General features: G+C 30.9%; 2 long non-coding RNA genes across 3 annotated transcripts; both read right to left on the bottom strand.

Moving 5' to 3' along the window:
- Window positions 1–494: 494 nt before the first annotated feature.
- Window positions 495–25,255, bottom strand: LOC133319172 (uncharacterized). 2 transcript variants are annotated; one of them, XR_009752855.1, is made up of 3 exons: window positions 24,939–25,103; window positions 24,623–24,736; window positions 495–613 (listed from the first exon to the last, which is right to left on the bottom strand). It is a non-coding gene; the product is annotated as an uncharacterized LOC133319172 (long non-coding RNA). The 2 variants fall into 2 exon arrangements; XR_009752854.1 differs by lacking the exon at window positions 495–613 and having other exon boundaries at window positions 24,939–25,255.
- On the bottom strand, window positions 11,929–12,602 carry LOC133319173 (uncharacterized). The gene is made up of 2 exons (XR_009752856.1): window positions 12,213–12,602; window positions 11,929–12,072 (listed from the first exon to the last, which is right to left on the bottom strand). It is a non-coding gene; the product is annotated as an uncharacterized LOC133319173 (long non-coding RNA).
- Window positions 25,256–25,463: the final 208 nt, after the last annotated feature.

Genomic DNA, 25,463 nt, shown 5'->3' with positions numbered 1-25,463 from the left:
TTACATATACTCAACATTTTAAATCATCGTATTAACGGTTTGGACTTTACAAAGCTAACATAATAATTATTACTTTTAATGTTTAATAATTGTTATCCCTAATTCCTCTTTAACATTACTTTTAAATTTGTAAGAAAATAAAATGTTATTTTAACAAAGATGTATAATTTCGATGGTTGAATATCTTTATTGTACAATTTTTTTTATTTTCTGTGATCTTTCACAGAGTACAAGAATAATATATGTTTAAATTATAAAATTTTATCAATGGCAGTAACTGGAGATAAACATTAATATATAAGTGATTGAAAATATTTAATTGTATCAATATAAAATCCCAACAAAATACAACCATAAATAATTTTTATTTGGTGAGTTATAAATAGGAAATACTCTTGAATCATCTTTAAGTTATTGATAATCAAAGCAGTTCATTACTTTATAAATGTGAAATCTTCTTTTAAATTATAAAATTAAATAAAGAAACAATAAAATCGTGTCAACATTTATTATTTATTGAACTAAATCTATATCAGTGTCCATGTTTGTGTTTCCATTCTTCATATAAGTTTTCAGCCATGCCCGCCGCACTCAGAACACCGAGGCCTTTTTTCTGAAAACATATTATCCTTAATTATTAAGATAATAAGAAAGAAATAGTAAATTTCACTTTGCATCTTTGTATATTAAAGGTTAACATAACGTAACAATACTCACAATAGCTCCGAAGTTAACTTTAGGGTTGGCAGAGCTCTTTGTAATAAACAACATAAACACGGACATCAACAACACACACACTAATGAGAACTTCATATTTAGTTATTATAATACAATATACTCGGCACTTGATATCACGCCTTCTGATATTCAGCAATCACATCTCACACTATTTAAAGGACCCTAATGTTCTAATACATTGACATTGGACTAACCAAGAGCATTAGGATCTTCCGAGTCATTAGAAAGACATTATCTAATGAATGACACAATCATCAAGCTCGTGTCCGAATCATTAATAAACGTATCAATCTTAAACGACTCGTGATAATCAATCTGTCTTTCTGTAAATTGTGCAAAAAATACATCTCATGCATAATTTTGGTTAAAAACTGTCATTGTAAAGTTGCTTTATATGCAATTCTATCAATACTATCTAACTGCTACTTTAAAAGTCGTATTTTTCAAAGAAGCTGAGGAATTTTATCTTTTGTCACGTTGAAGGATTTCACTTTGTTAAAATGACGTCTAACTATTGTCTTTTGAGAAATTGTTTTATTAAATTATTTAATTAATATCATACGAAAGGAAAGAAGAACTCAGATGCACAATAAATTCAGAGCGAAGCAATTACAACTTTCAAGACATTTCCGTTTGCTGTAACAAAAGAGCTCGTCTTCTCTTAAATTCTGCTTAAGCAAATGTACTTTGATCTTAAATACTCAGTCTATTCCTACTCTTACAATTAAAAATAAACAAAATGTGAATTTAAGAAGGAATTTGTATTAGCTGCGAAAGAGTGGCCGAGCCATATTTTTGAGAAAAAGCTATTAAAATAACCGTCTATGACACTATTATTGAAAAGGGAGTTAAGCCTCTTAACAACACCATGTTCAATGACCAAGAATGCTCCTTTCAGCGAGACTCCGGGTCATGACGCTCGATCAATCTAATCTTGATAAGAAAATTGCGGACTTTATCAGAGCTGGAGACGGATCAGTTGACCATCCTGATCTTAATTGACAGAAATTTGATTTCTGACAAGTTTTCGAGGTTGGCTTACTATTAATGCTATAGCTATAGCAAATCAATAGCATTTTTCAGAGAAGATTTTTTCTATAGAAAGAGTGAATGTTCCAATTGGTAACTAGCCTCTACGTTTAAAGGACTGGATTACATCCAAGGAGATCACTATTAGATTTTAAATATTTTTAAAGATATAAAAAATATAATTTAATTGAGAGACATATCTTTTGGTTAAATTTCTTTTTAAATATATTTAAAAAGTAAGTTTAGTAATGATTTGCATTAATTATCGTTTCAACGATGTATTATATAATACGTTAGATCAATGTGAAGACGTCTAACTATGAACATAGTAATTGACCAAAATATATAGCACCAGGTTTCACGTGCGCTTCCCATATCACGACACATCTGTTTACAAATGAACATACAAAATTCCTAACGATAATTCATTTAAATGTACAGCCGTCACGAATACTCATAGTTCATAAATATTTCATGTTTCTTATTTAGTTACATAAACGCGCTACAAGATAAATGATATACCGTTCGAGGTATAGTCTCAGATTTGTTTATCAATGTTCAGCGTTACTTCCAGTAATGTTTTACAAAATGGCGGAAGTCAGTATTAATGGTTTTCAAATACATCTTAATACTTAAATGTTGCCATTGAAAAATTACAATGGTTTAATATAATTATTAATTATAATCAGTATAAAAATATTTGTAAGGATTATAGTATGGTGTAATTAGTACGGCACGGATGGCGCCACTTGTAACAATATACTCTTATATTGTGCATTCCTTGTTTCTATATATATATATATATATATATATATATATATATATATATATATATATATAAAAACAAGGAATGCACAATTATGAAGAATGTTAACATTGTAAATTGGATATAACATTCTTTATTATAATTTTCCTCGCCGTAATACAAGAAGTTAGCTAATGTAAAATTCCCTTTGAATGAAGGAACAATGTACATTTATAAAGAATGATAGATTAACACCTAGGAATAACATTTTTTCTCGTTTCTCAATGTAATCCAGTATTAATCAATGTAGAATTCCATTAAAACGTATAATAACGTACTATAATCAGGAACAATAAGTCGCAATTTATAAGTTATATTAATTCAGTATTTAATTTAACTAATCACCATACACCTCGCAAGCCTGCATCGAGTAGGTCATTTAGTAAGTGTAAGTTACGCTTACATTTTAAGATTTAATTTAAATTAGAATAGTTTTTAGTATTTATTCGATCTTCCGCCTATACCTATTGTATCTCTCTAGGAAATCTTTGATGTCTACGATTAATTTTTTATTTTTATTTTATCTTATTTAATAAAACCTGTATATAAGCAGTATGTTAGGCTAACAGGTGAATATAGATGACTGATTAAAAAACAATTAAAAAGACAACCCTATCGAAGTATAAATATATATTAATGATATATTTTATGACATTTAACTAAAATTCAGCATCAAAAAAGTTGAAAACTACAAATATCTATTGAAGCATGGCTCATAACATCTGGCGACAATTCAATAATTCGAACAAGTTATTGGCAGAGAGACAAAATCTTGGTTTTATTTATGCTGACAAAGAATTTTCCTCATTATTTAAATGTGGAAGATCTAAGACTAACGCGAGTATTCATTTAAACGAAACTAATATTTTCGCATTACTACGCGTATTTTATTATTTTTAAAAAAATTACAAACTCCCGACGTTTCGGTTACTTTGCAACAACCGATGAGTTATAAAAGGCTGTATGTAAGATATTTATATATAATAGAATAAATATATCATTTAAGGTTCCATTTTCAACTGAATATTTTTTTACAACTATGATTTTTTTTTTTCCAGAAAATAATTCCAAGGGGATTCCTCAGCAATTTGCTAAAAAAATACGAGTGTATGAAAATCGGAAACAGAAACGCGGAGAATAATATATATTTAGTAAATAAATAGAAAACTAATTACCGCATTTGCATTTTAACTTATTGATGAGACCGTAAATGTAATTTTGACTGTACAGTGGCCTGCTACTTCTCTTTAAGGACAATGGTTATTCTTGCCACGATAGCATAAGTTATTTTAAAACTAAAAAAAGCTTATAAAATACTTTAATACAAGAAAATATTACGATCCATAATTTAAAACCGATATTAATATCTGGTTGTAATTGATACAGTTGTATGATAATTGATAAGTAAGTACGCTTATTCTGTGTTTCCTGTTACCAGTTTTTCATTCCATAATGTATGTAAGGGCGTCGAAAGCCGATGACCTAGGAGGGATATGTGAAGGGAGGTACTGACAGAATAGACAACATTTTGAAGAAGAATTCCATCAAGACTATATACAAACCACACAAGAAAGTGAGCCAATTCGTAAGATCAATCAACATTCCTTTGCAACAAGCGGGTGTATACAAACTCGATTGTGACTGTGGCTTGTCTTACATTGGAGTTTGGACCGACAAAGAGGAGCATCGGTACAAGGGTTTAAGAACACATCTCAGATATCACAAATAGGGGCGCGTCGAAGTCAGTAGCGTATGAACACACAATGGACAAACCGGGCCACTACATTCGGCTTGATAAACCACAAATCCTCGCTCGTGAAGTATATACCGAGGTTAATCCGCGAGGCTATTGAAATTAAAAAACATCCCAATTTCAATAGAGAAGTAGACCAGAAAATTAAGAAATCGTTGGCGGTAGATGATAACCAACAGGACCAACTGACAGACACTCACATTTCGTCTGCCTTTGATTACGGTTGCTGAAAAGTAACCGAAACATCGGGAGTATGTAGTTTTTTACAAAAATAAATCACCCATAGTATATCCGAAAAATATTAGGTTCATTTAATAATTATAGGGTTTTCCATTAAGGGCGCTTAATCTTTGAAATGCAAAAAAAAATACATGTAGGAAAGATATTTACGAAATTTTTTTTTTATTTGGAAGGTCTATCGACCCCATTATGTATGGAATATGACATCATTCAAATGACCGCCACGGCTTCGGTTGGTGGCGCGCACACGAAAGGTCCAATTTTCGATGACTCTGGCGCACAAATCGGGCTGTATTTGATCGATGGCGTGGCGTATGTTGACTTTGATGGCATCGGTGGTTTGCGGCTTGTTGGCATAGACCTGCGACTTAAGAAAACCCCACAAGAAAAAGTCCAGCGGGGTCAAATCGCACGATCTCGGTGGCCAGTTCACGTCGCCTCCGCGCGAGATGACCATGTCCAGAAATTGCTCGTGCAGAACTTCCATCGTAGCGTGTGCTGTGTGGCACGTAGCGCCGTCCTGTTGAAACCACATGTTGTCCAGATCCATATTCTCGATTTCAGGCCAAAAGAAGTTGGTTATCATCGACCGGTATCGCTCACCATTGACGGTGACGGCCACACCATTATCGTTTTCGAAAAAATACGGACCAATCACGCCTCCGGCCCAAAATCCGCACCAAACAGTCACTTTCTGCGGGTGCATTGCCACTTGGTGAACCTCGTGTGGATTGGTCTCGTCCCAAATACGGCAATTTTGCTTGTTGACATAGCCATTCATCCAAAAATGCGCCTCGTCGCTGAAGATGATTTTTTCGCCAAAATCGGCGTCAACTTCCAACTGCTCTAATGCCCAGTCAGCGAACACACGGCGCTGTCTATGGTCATTAACCTTGAGCTCTTGGGTCAGCTGGATCTTGTACGGGTGCAGGCTCAAGTCACAACGCAAAATTCGCCAAGTTGTCGTCTGCGAAAGGCCGAGTTCCTGTGCGCGACGCGGAATTGACTGCCGCGGGTTTTCGAGGACACTGTCGCGCACAGCGGCGATATTCTCGGCAGATCTCGCGTTACGTTGACGCACGGGAACCGGCTGATTGTTAACTGACCCGGTTGACTCGAATTTGTCCACCAATCGACGGATAGTCGACTCGGCAGGACGATCATCGCGACCGTAAAACGGGCGAAGTGCGCGGAACGTTGCTCGAACTGAAGACCCATTTTCATAAAACAATTTTATGATTTGCACGTGCTGCTCGACACTGTAACCTGTCATGGTGGTTTGGGAGGACGGAATGAATATAACACACTGCATTTGACAGCTGTCACTCAAACAACATGGCCGCAATCAGCTGTCAAAGTTCAAGCGTCCCTATTGGAAAACCCCATACATATCAATGACTGCATTGAAATGGAAACCATCAAAATTTTCTTTTAAATGTCTTCGTACTGCGTACACTCCACAAAATAATGTTTAAGTGTTCAATTCAGAACTTAATATATATGAAAAAAGAATCAGGCTTTAAATGAATAAATTCCAAAGAGGTTTCATCTTATTAGGTCTGATATAAAATTAATTTTTGGTACTTCATCACGACGATCCGAAAATGATGTTTTTATTTTTAATTTTCACGTATAAACGAAAACTAATAAACATAGAAAAAAACAAAACGTTTTTCATAGATTTATATTAATATACTTTTGAAAAACGTTTGATGAATGGACAATACGTTAGTTTTTTATTATATTATCCATATATAATTAAAAGATACATTGATATTGTAATTGTACCTATTTCATACTTAAATATTCCTGTAACAGCGTGGAAAAACCTATCAAAATTAATGTTGATATTATTGTTTAATCACTCTTAATTATAAATTTTATTTAATAAAAATAAAAGCCCTTTAATTAGAACATCAATTATCTGTTATTTTCATAACGGGCAGGTATTTCTCATGGTCTTGGTTAGTCCAATGTCAATGTGTTAGAACATTAGCGTCCTTTAAATAGTGTGAGAAGTGATTGCTGAATATCATTAGGCGTTATATCTAGTGCCTAGTATATTGTATTATAATAACTAAACATGAAGTTCTCATTAGTGTGCGTGTTGTTGATGTCTGTGTTTATGTTGTTTATTGCACAGAGCTCTGCCAACCCTAGAGTTAACTTCGGAGCTATTGTGAGTATTGTTATTTTTGAAGTTTTTAATTTTAATATCACATTTCAAACACTTAACTCCTCTTCCAGCGACATTAACATGTACAACTAATTTAAGTGTATCCAGTTCAATGTTTTTGACAATTACAATTTATATTTCAGAAGAAAGGCCTCGGTATTCTGAGCGCGGCGGGAACGGCTGAGAACATATACGAGGAATGGAAACACAGACACGGATAAAGTAATAATATATATAATTTAAACAATAAAATATCTTTTTTTTCTATGTAAATTAACAAAGAAATAAAATAAGTCTAATGGAATAGAAGAAATATAATGTTATAAAGTATAACATAGATTTTAACAAAAAAATTTATGCAATCAAGTTATGTACTAATATCTTGAGACGTAATTTGAGGTACACGTGTGCTCGACTCAGTATAATGTGATGTATCTGATCTACCCTTATAAAATTTAATAATATTTATAAGACTGTTTCCACAGTAACCATGTACTCATATTATTAAAGTGAGATTTCTGTTTTATAATGAAATTTCTTAAATCAGATTAGAAATTATAAAGACATATTAAAATTACTATCAGTCAATAGATATAGATATAATTTTTCGTAGAAATATTATAGCCTCAATGAAAAACAACTTGCTTAAAATTTTACAATATTATACATATGATATAAGTAATTAAAATACTTGCTTCTAAAAAAACTGAATGAGGGTAAACAAAGTAAATATTTAAAATTATGTAACGTACGCGCAACGTATTGAAAAAAAATTTATATAGCCGAGGCTACCTCGTTGTATGGATGAAATATCATACAATGAGTGAGGTTGCTGTGTCCGCAGAACGAACACCAGGCCGTGTGAACCAGAAAATTCCTGATACCACACAAGCAATGGAATGACATGGCTATCCTAACATCGGGGCAATAGTCTTAGGTATAGGTTATAAGTTTTAATATGTAATTCTTTTTATAATATACATAAAAGTAAGTTTCGTAGTTTTCCTGGAACCTCCGCTTACCACCCTATATAATTAATAAACATGAAACAAAAGTAGTTGTCAAATAAACACGATTATCTCTTATGATGTTAGGAATTTTTTTAGTAATCAGATATGTTACAATACAACTCAACTGTAACTTATAAACGTTTTAGTTTTTGATAATTATTAATTGTAAAATTTCTAAGATACAAAATAGTTATAGTAACATAATTTCAAATATAAAATTTCAAATATAAGTAAAGGAAATTTGTGGTATAACATGACGCCACGTTCCACTCAATTAGTACGGAGTTATATTGGTAAGCATTTATGATTTTTTTTATTGAATAAATATGTCAAATTTGAACTCAAGGTGTGATTCTGTTAAAGGAGTTATTACTGAAGACGACTGTAGTTTGGTTTTAAATATTAAGGTTATAATTTTGAGTTTCCTTAATACAAAAATACTTAAAAGTAAAAGACTTAAAGTAATTAGGCCCTTACAAATATAATCAAAGGGACATATGCTATATATATTGTTATATTTGGTCATCAGTGATTGTGTATTTGTCAAGAAGACAATTTCTTCTAAGATAGAAAATATTATGGATTGATCAAAGAATATAAAAAAACACACACAGGTTAATTATCAAAACCATATAGAGCAACAGTCGCTGATATGTCAAGTGAAGTATCTGTTCCCTTAAAAACCAGAGTATAGTTTTTATTGTAAATATAAAAACTTTTTCGTACGTTCTTTGACAGGTCGCTGATATTTAAACTTATTATTAGGATTCTTTAAATTTGACAAATTCATTATCTATGGTTTTTATTTTATTGAAACATTTTCGCAATAAATCTCAACAGACTAAAACTAGACTTATAAATATACTTCACCCTCAATTGAGTACTCCTGAGTCATTATTTCATTCAGTCATTCAGAGATGATTTCGGCGAGCGAGTATCCGATTGATTCGAGGTTTTTTTCTTTTCGATATACCAATTATCTGGGGTGGCTTTTATCTAAAAAATATTATATCGGACCACCAATATCAATTTCAAGGCTGGAAAACGAAACCGATGTCCATAAAATCGGTTCTGTACCGAAACGATGACATCGCGTCACGATTTTTTCGAGCGAAAGAAAAAAATTAAGGCGAAGATCTCCTAGTAATTTTTAGTGTGAGCGTCTTGTATATAGTACTAACTTATAATTCAAAATATTTAGTATCTACCTCTATAATGTACTTTCTCAATTTAGATTTCCACCGGATTTACTGGTGTTGGATTCCTATTTGATCAATATATATTTTTTCACTACCTTTTATAACTTGTTACACATTTCAGGTATCCAAAGATTTGATCTATTATTAGTCCGTTAAATTTAGACATCCAAGGTTACAAAAATTCCGACTTGGCTGAATATTGGTAGGATTGTTCAAAACACTATTATAAATGAAATGTAGAAAATGACACCCCTTTTATCGTTTTAAATCCTTGTCACTATCTACATTCATTCAATATTTTCAAACTAAACAGAATCACAAGAGATCAGTGGAATAGGCCTACCGGGAAAACCACATAAAAAACGCGCTCAGTACACTACCTGAAAGATGGCCTGGAAACGAGTGCATACTATGACTATTCAAACTCTTTAAATTTTTTGAATCGTTATATCACGAAACTGGTGACTCTTAGGACAAAAAAGGATTGAGATATTTTTTATTTTCTGATCTACAATTTTTGTCTGAACTAATTTTATGATAAAACGTACTGTTTTGCTGAATATCGGGAAAAACCCGTTTTGTGTCCTTTGGCCCCGAGTAAATATTTTTGCACGTGCTGGATGAAGACTTAGTGTTTTGAACAATCCTACCAATATTCAGCCAAGTCGGAATTTTTGTAACCTTGAATGACTAATTTGACCCGACTATTGGGATTTTAAATATTTAATCGTTTTAGTTTTTTTAGTCCATACAATTCATACTTTTCCATACAGTCATTTGGTTTACATTGAAAATCATTTTTTTATGTCATCCTTCATAATTGTCATGACCTATGTAAAAAAATCCAATTTTTTTTTATTAATACATTTTATGAAAAGTCATAAGTGCAGAAATTTAGTAAAAGGGAATATTTTTTTTATAAATGTCGATTTCTATATGAGTTCAATGAAAGTCTGATGATACGAAATTACAAATGGACATTTCAATTTCATTTATTAGTATGGATTACAGGTTTAACGAAGGTAATTGCTAATAATGAACGGGTTATATGTTGATTGCACCACATCAAAGCACTGTCGGTTTTGACGTGGAACATGCAATTACGTGCATAAATTATAATCTACTATATCAATGAAATTATTATTAACATTATATATTTTTTATCACCTTGTGATAAATGAAGCTACTAATTAGGGACGCGTTGCCAACCTTGGTTGTTGATGGAGAGGGAGGGGTGGGAATAAGGAAATGGCAGGAAAGGGTGAGAACAGGAAAAGGGTAACCGGCTCTCTCACTCATCGGACGATACGCAGTCATAAATGACTACTTCAGGCCGATCTGTGATAGAGTGGTACTTATCCGTTCGAGCCAGCCATGTTCGAGCTATAGTTACTTGACCGCAGCTGGGCTCTACCACCTATAAAGTGTAGTGAAAGTAACTATTATAACAAAAAAATAATTACAATCGTATTTTTGCATTCCGAAACAAACCTTAATAACTCATGTATTAAGGTTTTTTTTCAAGAACACATTGAAGTTACTTTGGGTAATTTTAAAGCTACAAATATCAACGTAGTCAAGACATGACAGCATACATGATTGAAATAACAAGTACCTTATCGACGTTACGTTGTTCTAGCTCTATAATTATATCATGATAATATTACCTATTTACTGTATTATATAATGAACAGGTGTAATATTAATAATATTAATAAATATATTAATATGGTAATAAAAACTTCCATAATGACATTACATTATATGATTTTGATATAAATTATTAATTAATAACATTAAAATAATCAGAACTCAATGATACTCATAGGTGATCGTGAAAGAATTTTAGCTGGCATATTATGGATAAATTGTGTCTAGTTCAGACAGAGAGACGTACAGATAAATTTAGAAACTTTACAAATTCTCAAAAAACTTACATAAGACTTTAACCGACGTATTGAAAAAAAAATAGATAAATAATCATATAAAGTCGATTTTATAATTATCGATTTGTAGGGAATTAAAATGTGCATATTCTGATTTTGAGATGTAGACGGCGGTGGAGCTGAGAGAAGTGAAGTCAGCTGTGACCCTCAGGAGTGGAAGGTGCGTGTAGATAAAACTCCTCGTACTCCACTTGGTCTGCCTCGGACCAGGAATAAGCTGGATAAACATTGTCTGTGAGTAGTTATTACATAGCAAAGACACCCGAACCTATAAATGAGACAATTTAGAAACTGAAATTTTTGTAAGTAGTGTATTAATAGGTTCACTTATACTACACACAGGATATACAATTATCAATCAATTATGATATAAATTACAGAGTCAAAACCTAACTTGTTTTACCTTCTGTGTTAAACTTAATTGAGATTGAATCTGATACACGCAAGTTCTATATAAAAATACACACATAGGTATATAAATTTATAATATGTATATGTTACACCTACATATAAAAGACAAATATATATGACCCTAAGAGAAATCAGTCCTTAAATAATTGTGCTTATTTATATCCATGTCAAAGTGATAGTATTTAAAAATATATTTCACTTTAAAACAAAAGCATCATTAAAAAAACTTTAAAATATAATTGTTTGCAAAAACTTCTAACATATTTAGGATTTGGTCAACGGAATCATATTGAAACATTGAGAATCCATTGAACAATAGAACATAATGTCTTGACTACTTCACTCGTAATAATTGAAAGGAGATCAAAGTTCATAAAGTTATAAAACTGCCAATAAATTCAGGTACAAATATTCAATTTAACTTAAAACAGACCAATTTATATTAAGGATTAGGTCTAACGTCGTGTTGAAATATAAAAGTTCTTCTATCTCACACTATTTAAAGGACGTTAATGTTCTTAAAAATTAAAATTCATTTATTTTATTTGATATGTAATAAATTAAATACCATGGAAGTTGCTTGAGGATGTTTTTATAATAGAGTAAATAAAATTAAAAGAATAGCCAAAGAAATTCTTTATTAAAATCATATTAGTGGAATTTTCAATCTAACAATTTTGTGTTTCTTTATCCGTGTCTGTGTTTCCACTCCTCGTATATGTTCTCAGCCGTTCCCGCCGCGCTCAGAATACCGAGGCCTTTCTTCTGAAATATAAATTGTAATTGTCAAAAACATTGAACTGGATACACTTAAATTAGTTGTAAATGTTAATGTCGCTGGAAGAGGGGTCAAGTGTTTGAAATGTGATATTAAAAATAAAAACTTCAAAAATAACAAAACTCACAATAGCTCCGAAGTTAACTCTAGGGTTGGCAGAGCTCTGTGTAATAAACAACATAAACACAGACATCAACAACACGCACACTAATGAGAACTTCATATTTAGTTATTATAATACAATATACTCGGCACTTGATAGCACGCCTAATGATATTCAGCAATCACATCTCACACTATTTAAAGGACGTTAATGTTCTAATACATTGACATTGGACTAACCAAGAGCATTAGGATCTTCCGATTCATTAGAAAACTATCATGTATTTGATGAGATCTAAGATTTTCGCGAGTATTCATTTAAATGAAACTAGTATTATTCGGATTTACTACGCGGATTTTATTATTTAAAAACTACTACCGTGATCACGGTTGCTGCAAAGTAACCGAAACGTCGGGATTATGTAGTTTTTAAATAATAAAATCCGCGTAGTAAATCCGAATAATACTAGTTTCATTTATCATGTATTTGATTCCATTATCAGCACGCTCATGGACAAAATTAATTTTAATATATTTGGCTATTAACCGTAAGGCATTTCGTTCATGTTACTGGATCTGCAGAACAGAAAACATCAGGATTACAGATAAATGTCACAAATGTTTGAACACTTCTCGTGAAGTAGATGATAAGTCTTTATTATTCAAGTTAGTAATAAAGTTAAAATGTGAACAAACCTAAATAAGTTTCTCAGCCAATCATAAATCATTAGGTTAGGCTGGCCTCATATATGTCTTCTTCTATACTGGAATTTCTTTGGAATCAATGACTCAATAAATCTTAGAAAGATGTACTAATCTTCTTTCTATTTTATTTAAATTTCTTTATCTTTACAAACTTCTCACCTTGTAACTTTAACTAAACATAGCATGTGCTAAACAATATTGTCTTAGTCTATAAAAGTATGTATTATTTTGCCGCCAATTCACAAAACCAATACATTACGAAGTTTTTATATTAATTCTATAATTCCGTGATTTTATCAGTACGAAATATAACTCGTCCCATTCATTGTTAATATCCAATGACACATAATAGCCGTAGAGGTAAGTTTTTTCTTTCTACGATACAAAAATACCCCAGTTCGTATACATGGTAATAATTGAAAGCTATTGCCAGGTACCCGAATTATGACAGTTCTAAAATTTCATATTTTCAGCTGCAATAATCTACTTATAAACACACCGCTGATATCACATATTAATAATGACAATCGTGAAATTTTTTTATTCCTTTAAAAAGAGACAATTTATTAAATATGACAATGGTGTTCCCTTGTCTCTTTGAACCTTTTAAAATTTAACAGACTTACCTAAATATCGAACTAAATGGCTGTTACCGTATGTAATACAAATATTCGCCAAAAGAAAAGCATAAAAATAATTCAATTATATAAATTGTAACAAAGACCTAATCGAAAAAATTCACTGAATCCTACCAAATAAGAAAAGTTTTCAGTCGTTCGTATTACAGAATTATTCGTATCAGTAATTTTTATATTATATTTTAAAAGAGTAAAATTTTCACTGGACATTTGTTTGAGAGGACGATCATTTGGACAGAAGCCAAAGGAAGCATCCAAGAATTAATTGTTTCTGTTTGTAAATTTAATGTACATTTGACTTCAACTTATTGAATATTCAACAAATGCTTATTTATCATAACAACATCTTATACTTTACAAATTTAAAATGATTTAGAACAGAGATTCTGTTATATTTTCTGGCTGGAAGTTATGGATTTCTTCTGATTCCAATCTCCGTCAGGAGATAACAATAATATGATATTCTATAATTATTTTAAGTTTCAGCCTTCAATCATCATCAGCCTACCGGAGCCCACTGCTGAGCAAAGGCCTCTTCTCACATGGAGAAGGTAAGAGCATTAATCACCACGCTTGCTCAAGATAGATTGGCGATTTCAATCTTATAAATTGTATTTATAAGTCCAGGTTTCCTCACGATGTTTTCCTTCACCGTTTGTCAGTGGTGTCTAAATACTCTTAGAAAGTACATATGACTCGGAAAAGATCACATTGGTACTTGCCAGGTTTCGAACCCGCACCTTTACGTATGAGAGGCGGACCTTTAACCTCCAGGCCACCAAGACTTCAACCCTCAATACTTTATTTTAATCTCTAAGTATGTTCATGTTTTATAAACACGTCCATGAAAACTACACATATTAACAAACTATTTATTATTCATTAGTGTTAAAAACTAAACATTAGTATGAAATTTGTTAAATCTATATTTTGTCAGTCTTTCAAGTTTATTCATAATTATCTTATAATTTTGTTTTTCTGAGTAAACCCAGGCAATACATTAAATTTTACTGATCTATAAGAGCTCATGTGAAGCCAATATTCAAATAAAAATATAATTAATTAACAAAGAGGTTATTCCAATACCGATTAATTATTTATCAATTTCTTTCAAATTGATTCTTCTTTATTCTTATTCTTCTTCTTTATCATACAGATGGATGGATTGTATGGTTATAAAAAGTATTTTTCCACCCATTCAAGTTAAGGTTACACACTTTCTCAATTCTGATTATAACAACAGATGTATAGCGATGGTGATGTGAGATTTAATTTATTTTATTTCTCTAATTTTTAACTTCTGTAACAACAAAAGTGCACTTTTAACATTGCAATAAAAGTTTATGTCATCCTCACAAACTGAGAGGAACGTAGCTACTTCAATAATGTCTTCAACGTGGCTCGTATAGAGAGTAGAATATAATCAAATGAGGTTCTTTCAAACGTTAGGATAAATTTGACTTGCTGGAAATATTAAAAAAGTTCAAGTTAAAACATAATTCAAATATCGAATCCAACACTTAACTTATCCTTTAAAAACGCTGTCACTTCAGCGACATCACTAATAATGAATACTTTTCTAACTGTAAAGATTTTTTTCTTATAATACGAGACATTCACCCCCACGTAATATCAGTAGTGTTCTCTGAATCTTTCATATAATATATTATATAAGTTTATACAATGAAAATGTTATAGACAGTTAAAAGCGCCGAGTTAGTTTATGATTTCAGAAAAAAAAAAGTTTTTGAAGAAATGTTATAGGCATAAATTTAGAATGGTACTTTTTAGGAATTCGTTAGTAACAGGTTTAAGGAAAAAAGTTTTTTTATCAAAACAATTTATCAACATACAAAAGAAAGTGTGTGATCGTAGAGGAGGGTAAAAAATCTGATGAATAAGTAAAGAGGTTACATCAGAGCAATGTGGTATTTCGTTATCAAAGTCATTCTGATGTAAACATCTCGTCTGTAACACATTCAACCGTCTCCTAAAGGTGTTGCTAACTCGAAACTAAGCTATGATCATCAATGAACGTAAACATCCGGTACATCTTATCAGCTCCTTTTTATTAATATAATATATATTATTACAGTAACGTAAACACGTAAAACGACTTTCGCGAAACATCTAAGCACTTTTTATTTTCTCCTCCGTTATATTTTACGTATTACAGAGATTTTACATATTATAAAAGAACCTTGAGGTTTTAATACATTCGTAAAGAAAACGATGGGTCGTTTTTTGGTCCTTAAATAATTTCCACGTCACCCTTTATCATTGTACACAGAAGCGTAATTTTATATTAATAATACGATTAAAAGAGGCTAAAAGAGAAATAGAGATTTAATATTTGTATTTCGTTATCTAATTCTTTAACTATTCGTTGGTCTAAGTATTTGTATTATATTATTGTTATGAAAAGTCGGTACGACTGTGTGACCTAAATATTATGTCTCTGTAATTCTTATCTAACTCTTAACTGATGGAAGAGAAAGTACTTAATACTAAATATGTTTCCAAATAATATTTCGTTATTCTTTTTAAACAATTTTCATTTCCGGATCTATTGATGTTTGACTATTCCAGATCATACTTTTCCAGGTCATTCAGAACTTCAGAAGTTATCTATGTCACTAATAGTAATCACGTGTCCAAACTTAATCTATACATTATGTTTTATTTTGCATTGGAATTTATTTTTTATCGGTATATGCCAAAATCCGTGATCACTTTTTAATGAGACACTTTCCTCTCCGCTGACCGTGATCACGGTTACTTTAAGGTAATCCAAACGTCGACTAAATTTGAAAAAAACGGCTTAGACATATCCGAAAAACGTAGTTTGTATTAAACGTGTACTCGTGAAAATCTCAGATATCATACAGATGATTCAGTGCCATACAAAGTCGAGAGAGATTTATTTTAACATTCAATATTTATTTTTATATACAATACATTTTACCAGAACAATTTCAGTTTTTTTTACTGAGACATTGCTAAATTTATAATTTACCAAATAATAACGTTAAAACCATATTCTTAACGTACTTAAGTACGATACAAAAAAACACAGTAATATTAGTATCGGTAACTGTAAGAGACGTTATAACAAGCAGAACATCACCTGTGTCATGTCTCAGACGGAATATTTCCTCGTGGAGGTATCCCGCCCTCATTTTGATATTGCATTGCGTTTTCAATTTGAAAAAGATATTAATATTAAGTAAAAGGTATTTAGCTTTAACAGCATATTATTATTATATTTGTCAACATATTATTTTGTGGTTTATTCTTATATTATTTTTCATATAAATTTAATTATTCCATTTCGGTAATATGTATTTCACAAGCATTATTTCTTAAAAACAAAATTGCTGTATTACATCAGGTATTTCTCGAAGTAGTATTTGTCTTTTGTTTTTATTTTTCAAACATATAATGCAAGTCGAGTTTGAATTCACGATTGTTTGTGAGTGTCTATGGAGTCAAAGATTCTTTACTCAATAGCAGACTTAAAGAATTGTTTGAATATAAAGTTACTCAAGATTTAAGCTGTGTGGCACAATTCATCTGCACTGTTGCAAACTGGCTCCGATCCAATGATTTTTACTCGCACAGTTACAGCTAAAGAAATAATTATTGTCTATCATTATTTTGACAATACTATTATTTTCTTGTATCAAATAAATGTACACATTTTTATTTCAATATCTGCCATAATATAGACGACATGATGCTTTTAAGTAGTCTTATTTAAGTCACAAGAACAGTCAGATACCAGATACGTATGCAGTAATTTTAAAGAAATGCGAAAATAGCTTCAACTATTAATCTTATATACACCGACGAATTCAATCGAACCAAATTGTAAAAATTTTCTTAATCTTTTAATTCCATCCATAATGTGAAATTTATTGAAGACATTAAATTTGATCGTTCTATTTGTCTTCTGAATTATATATATTATGCCTTGCTACTTCTTCTCTCTTCATTTCTGTATTGACTTTTCGAACAAAGTTCAAATATTTTAAAATCATTTAAAACTGAATTCATTATAATTGAATACAACTTTTCTCAGAAATTATTCTGATGTAAATATTCAAGATAATTTCAATTTTAATAAACTAAATAGCTTTGTCTTATAACTACGCAGTTTGTTTTCTGATCCAATACATATTTTTATATTAAACGTAGAAGTTTATACTTTAATAATAAATTAGAAACTTCATAACTTCAAGAGCACGGGATCTTACGTAACCTTCAAGTAACCCATCAAGTACTAGGCATATTTTCTTCAAATTAAAATGTGTTACTATGTAAGTGTTGTTGTTTATTCCTAGTCATGTTACTCTTGTAATCTAAAGCAATAAAATTAGGACTGTCTACTCAATACAACATGCTACTGTCACCTGTCATTCGTTACAACAAGAGCAATGTCATCCTTGGAACTACGGGAGAAAGAAAAGGCATGTTATAGAAAGGGTTTTTTCGGTGTTTGACAATTTGCATTATCGGTAGGATCGTTGACACATAAATAATGTCATGAATATACCTTCTATATACATATATAACAATAAATTTACTGTAGTATTTCTTTAATCTTTACGAGAAATACACATAGGAATTTACCTTATATTTGCAATATATAGAAAACAACATAAATATAAATATTTTGAAAATTAACTTGTTGCTTGAAATGTAAGTATTTTAATCTTACACATTTTAATATAAGTAATTTGGCGTCACTTAATATCACCAGTGAAGGTCACGGAGGAGAGGTTTTATTGCGACCGTCATCCGCTTAACACGTTATCCCTTTATCTTTAAGTTGGGGAGCAGACATACAACAGAATGACATGTTATTACTATATATAACACTTGTTACTTGATAACAAACTTACGCACGCAATCAATGTAATATATATCGTACTTTGTTTAAACCTTATTTAATATCTTAAACAGGGTTTAACTCTGTCATTTTAATTTCCTCATCTGTGACTGACTGGTCTTCTGTCTTAATATTTTTAAATGGTAGATTTTTTCAACACAAGCGTCAAGAGATACTGAAGTATATATTTTTTTAATGTTTTTCACTGTTTTTGTTGTGTATTTTTTTATTTATAGAGTCAAGGCGCTACTTTTTAACGATGTTAAAGTCCGCCTTCCTATTTAAAGTTTATAATCAAGAATGTCTTCAAAGTTTTAGTTAAGCTTTTAGGGAACTTTAAGACAAGAAAAACGTTGAAAAAAATACATATCTGATACTAAGTTTCTTATTCTGTTAACCAAAATAGAGTACGTTCATATATAAAAATAATATATTTCCACAGATTAATACAATTCTCTATATGCACGTGCATGCATACTTCAATACAAACTATACAGAATATTTTCTTCTAGAATAAAACAGTAGGTTTTTTTTTATACTGAATAAATAAACAATTGAATAAATGACATTACAGAAACGTATTACAGTCAGCTACTTGGATTTTCAAAGTTATTAAGATATAAACACATCGCTGGTCGTTCAAAACATCTTCTCTCGCGCCTTATTGATGACTTGAAGGTACATTATATCAAGGAACCGTATCCATTATTATAAATAAGTATCCAATGTGTAAGACGTATCTTATCAGCTCTTTTTCACTGTCACTTCACATTTTTGTATCCGTATAAAAATGTTTATAGCATTCAATGTACTGATAATCATTATAACATCCTAAAGTGATACAGAATAATGTTACTCTGTATAAAGTTTTCCATTCTTCAAAAAAAATAATCACAAAAATTTTGTAGACGATTAACAGAAAGACTTAAAATGTATTATATTTTACAATTGCTACGGACTTGAATGTCCTGTGCTTGGGTATTCACTGCTTAGAAAGAACAAGTTTTCTTCGGACAATCGTTAGCGTGTGCAGGGATAATATCCAAAGTCAGAATTGAGCGTACCTCAATAGTCACTGTAGAGAGAGCTGTGGAAATAACATATTTATTACGCATTTTAAGACAAATTCCATTTGATGTAAATATATTATAATGTGTACCTAAAATTCATCTTATTTCTTTGCACGTATATAAAAAAATTAACCAAAGGTGAGCTTAAGGCGTTAAAATTTAACCTTAGGGTCGTACACCAAAATAAAGTTAGTGCAAACGACAACATAAACTGTTGTAAAATAATTGAAATGGCTAGAGGCTTTGTGAGTACGACTTTTTTTTTATTTATTATATACGTAGCGAAATTGTTTCGGATCTCTAATAGTTTCAATTGCCATATATGTCATGCATATTGTAACTTCTAAAAAACATAAATTAAATGAAACTAATATTTTTCGGATATACTACGCGGATTTTATTATTTTAAAAAACTACATAATCCCGACGTTTCACACATTAAACATTAATTATTTCGTATAGACATTTAAATTGTTTGTTTCAGTAAGCATTATAATCCATTGCAATGAGTTTCCCTTAAAAATGATTCCACAGAATTACTTCGATATAAGTTGTCAAGGTCAATGAATTTTCAGAATTCAATTTAAATAGCAAACGATTTTAGATTTTTTTTTATGCTGAATAAAATATGATTATAAATATAAAATACATATCTTTCTCTTGTGTTGTAAATTTTCAAATAATTTTCTTACTGAAAGGTTATCGTCAAATTATATAAGTTAAATTTAGAGGTACCAAGGAGTTCGCCAACAAATAATTACTTATAAAAAAAAATAACAAGCGATACAGATAATTTAAGATTTCGTTATGTTACTTTTAATTTATTGTGACTGCTAAGAATTTGCTGGTGCTATAGAAGGCACTCCTGGATGGAGGTCAATATTCGCGTCGTCACGATAGGGTTCTAGAAATCATACGTGAAGCGATTAGTCTTTCGTACCAGACATATTTATGTATTCGCGAATTTTAAGTGTTTTAAGTGTTAATTGAGCTTACGGTTCTTTGGGAAACCGATATCCTCAAAGACCACGCCATCCATTTCAATGAGTGTTACGAGCTCACTAACGAATCACTAGGAATAGGTTGGTCGTAGATTTGTACGCGGTAGAAGTGGGAGCGAAAGCTATGACAGATTAATCTCTCTACAACCTACTAAAAGTCTTGGGCTGGTCCAGGACTAACATCAAATTTGTTCATGGAACGTACTTCGAAGGCGGCCCTAGTAGGCTCCTTTCAAATTTAGTTTGGCAGGGAGAGGAGCTTGTACGGTTGAGGTAAGTGTTTAACGCGTTTTAAATAGTTTCGTCTCTTTATTTTATTAAATTTAAAAGATAAAAGAGAAGAAAAGCAAATCATAAGAAGATAGCATGTATTATTAGGTGTATTGTCTCTACAGATTGTGTTCATGCTGAACTGCGTTTACGTTATCTTAATCTTACATAAAACCTTGTAAGATGTAATTTTATTTTCAAATCATAGACGTTTTACCCTGTTAAAGAGTAACTTATTATTATTCAAACTATTTTGAGGAAATTAATAATAAAATGCTGTAGTTGAAAAAAATACTTGAAAAAAGGAATATTTATTTTTATCGTGTGATAATTTGGGACGTCATTGGTCTATAGCTTTCTCATTGAAGAAAATTGTTATGAGTAATATAAAAAAAGATTTCCTACGTAGCACTTTAAAATAAAGAAATAAATATTATAAGTTCATTACTGAGAACTTTGGTTTAAGAGAAGACAAATAGTTTCAACAATGTTTTGATGAAACTTGGCACCAAATCTGATTCGGTTTTGATTTCCTAGTACAATATCAAATAAATATCTTTGTGCTCAAGAAAATTTTAACAAAGAGCATTGTGAGATTTAAGTAAGTTGTAAGATTGCAATTTCTATACAAATTATAAGATACGAAGAGTTCAAAGTATAACAAAAGAAAAAGATTTTTACTCTTCTTATCGCGACAAATACAAAATATTTGAGTCAGTACAGCCATACGAGCCTCTCAACACTCAATTGAATGTGAGAAGGGAAATAGTTTCTTGAACATGAAACCAATGATACGTAACTTTGAAAGAATATCAGACTACTCGCTATGAGGATCCTTTCGCGACTGGGAAATTTATTATATGAGTATGCAGTTGGTCGATGGCTTCAATTAAATTAATTTTTTCTTCTCTAAACCACAAATAAGTTTGACATCCAAATCTTTGCACGGCCACGTCTTCCAAGGAAGTGTTTTTATAATTTTAAGTCTAAAATCTGACGTTAAACACAACTTTCTTACTACAGATTATAAAACGAAATCAAAAACAATGCTTTATATTAGCGACGATCGAAAAGTATTGAATAAAATAAATATCTGTAATTTATTGAGATATAATTAATTTTTAAAATAATGTAAAATGTTTTCGAATATTGTAATGATAAGAAAATACAAACCAAAACGTTCGAACCAAACCGAACGGAAACGATGATAAAAATAGTTTAATAATTTAATGAATAAATCTCAATTTAACAAAAACATTTAAGTTTTTAAAATATTATAAATATAAAAACAACCAAAGTTTCCTTAATTGAACCTTAAAAATGTCGTTGTTTCTCAATTTCTACATCAACAACCGATCTCCTTCTCGATATGGGCTTAACGTGAGGCGACTTCTGATTAAACATAATATATGCCCGGAATAAATCACTTGGGAATTAACATGGGCTTCAAATCATTTCTCACATATCTATCACTAAACATTAGATATCATCTCGTCTGCCCGTGATCACGGTTGCTGCAAAGTAACCGAAACGTCGGGATTATGTAGTTTTTTAAATAATAAAATCCGCGTAGTATATCCGAATAATACTAGTTTCATTTAAATGAATAAAACTCGCGAAAATCTTAGATCTCATTATTAGATATCAAGTTGTATGTACGCAAGACAAATGTTTTCCTATTTATAAATTGTTACTAATTTATACATATTTAAAATTAATAATCTTATTCCAAATGTATTGAGGTCTATATATATAACTTTCATTCTGGATGCAACGAAATATGATTAAGATCGTACAATAAAAACTCTTTGCTCTATATTACCCCATAGGTATCAACCTTTAAACTTACAAGCTTAAAATCTAGAAGTAATATCCAGTTTGTACGTGGGCTATCTCGACCCTGATAGAAGAATAGCAATTGCTTCTTAGATAAACATAAGAAAATACTTTAATTTAGACAAACAGAGCCGTCTTTAGGTAACAACTCGATTGAGATTAATAAATCTTGTCTATATTTTGACATTTGAATGCAATGCCAGATTTCTGAAAAGTTTCAAACTCAAAATATCTATTGATTTAAAACAGCTGACGCTAGTTCAATACTGGAAAAAGTTATTGGCAGTGAAACAATATATTGGACTCAAAATATATATACCTCTTTATGTATTGTCTATATCATTAAAAAAAACGAGAAAAAAAGAATGAAGGAGTTGCGGTAGTGGGAGAGGTAGGTTTATAATAGATGTTGGAGATCCTGTGGATATCGGAATTCCTGATGGACGGCACCGATGTGCTTTAATTTGTTTTGTAGCACCTACCCTTTGATAAGGGTTGAGTGACAAGCGTGAGCGAGCACACGCTTGGCTACGACTTGTCTGGAAGTATAAAAATAATTTAAAGTTTACTTTTTGTGACGTAACTAGATTTTTTTAGACTAAATGGTGTAGGCGGCCTAGGAGGTTGGCGGCTCTGTAAGTGACTGACTGACTCAGGTTGGACAACCATTCAAGAGACTCCTAAATATTTGACTCTTTTTTGCCAAGGAATGAGGTTGTCGTACAATTTTATTGATATATTATAAGTACCAATAAGTGGACTTCTGGGAAGGGGGACTGCAGTGTTCTTTTCAGGAATTATTTATATTTCCCTTCGAGAAACCGTTTGACTAAAACATTGACTGCTTTTTGAAGCCGAGTGATACTGTGACCTGAGTCTATTCCTTTTCATTGAACTTAACTCAAAAAATTAACCCTTTCAGTTAAAATAAAAATTACTTTTAAAAATATCACTTTTAACAAGTTTTAGTGTCTTATAAACTTGATTGATTGATGACTTATGGTAAGTTTTGTTGTTCTAACATAATTGAATTATCTCGTAAAATAAGTCAATTACACATTCACCAGATGTCAGAACAAAAGAAGGACAAAATATATTTTAATATTAAATGTTTGTTTAAATCTGAAGACTGAAGTAAACGTTATTTAATTATTAACAATACAATGGCATAAACTCAGTGGCGTGCACACCATAGATGCAATTAGCACTGCTTACCTTCCCCATACAACACCTAAACCTACATTGTTTAACACTCACTTACATACTTTTAATAATACATTACGCTATACGAATGGTTACAGACATTTAATGTCATTTGATTCACGATTTGGTAAGATTATTAAAAGTGCTATCTGTCAACGTAAAAACAAACTAACTAACTAACTAAACTAACTTCCATCGGCCGCTGCTAACGGCTTGGTTAAATTACAATTTAAATAGAAGTCATGATGTTGTCTTGAATATCTTGAAATTGGTGGTGTTTTTTATGCACTAAAAGTTATAATATTAATATACATACATAAATGCCTTTTCCTTCAATTAATTTTATTCTTAATTCTTAATTTTATAGTTTTCAACGACATATTTACAATTAAAACAAATATTAAGCAAAAATCTTCACAAAGATCCAGACTGAGATGCTGCTACTAGGAAACTAATTGATGAATGACTATTACAAGCAATTTATATGATAATATTATTACCAGAGACAGACATTGTAGGCATGTGTCACAGTGAAATACATTACGATTATAGTGTGGAGAAACCTGTGTATATTAATAATGATATAATTACGTAACAACTGGTCATGAAAAACATATGTTTTGGTACAGAAGTGCTTTTAATTATAACAACAGTTGTGAGTAGGCATGATCCAAGTTTTCATCGTCACAATACATAACACATAACTATTGTCTATTCATATAATAAACGGGTTAGAAGCTTCAAATAACAATTTTAATTAACTTTTAACAAACATAAAACTGTTAAAGATACTTTAGTGACCTGTACTGAATATGTATTACCGTATACTATGTTGTTTTTTTGAGAGCTGTCCCTTTATGTCTGTGACCTCCTCGACCTCCTTGTACTATTCCTTGCACCTGACCGATCACTGACAGGCCATACAGTACCTTGCTCTGAGAACAATATAGCATTATATTAAACAATTTTTCTATAGATTAAACAATGAATGAAATAGCACTTTAATTTAAATTTGTTTTTAATTAAGACTGTTTTATTATGCTGCGTAATAAATAAGTGACTAAGGTAGGTTTAGACTAAGGTATAAAAAGGTTTAGGCTTTTTGGTTAAAGTAAACAACTACCATTCTCTACCCACCGCTTTCTCGCCCAACTTCCTTGTCCATGACTTAGCTGTGGTAGATGCAGGAACATTCACTCCATGGACGGTGTCACCGTGAGACATTTGTTACACCATAGATATAAGCAACATTACTATCATAACCTTCATCTTTACGACACTGAAACAAAATAAACGAGTCTGGTGAGCTACAACGCTTTTATAGTAACAAATTTGTATAAAGGAAAATGTGTTCGAGAAATTAACATTTATATGACAAGGAATCCCCCAAGGAATGGGAAATTGAAAAACGAAAGTGAGGTAACAAAGAAATATTGAATTTTCTACATAGTAAATAAATTTTAAAGAAGAAATAGCGATATAATAATAAATGTATGATTTAAATTAACTAATGAGATCTAAGAAATAATTAATGTTTAATGTGTGAAACGTCGGGATTATGTAGTTTTTTAAAATAATAAAAATCCGCGTGGTTTATCCGAAAAATATTAGTTTCATTTAAATTAAATTAACTAATTTTTATTTATTACGGGGTTATCATAA

Source organism: Danaus plexippus, chromosome 14 (assembly GCF_018135715.1).
Source record: "Danaus plexippus chromosome 14, MEX_DaPlex, whole genome shotgun sequence".
Lineage (NCBI taxonomy): Eukaryota > Metazoa > Arthropoda > Insecta > Lepidoptera > Nymphalidae > Danaus > Danaus plexippus.
The sequence above is the reverse complement of the archived record's forward strand: the minus strand, read 5'-3'. Positions and strand labels throughout refer to the sequence as shown.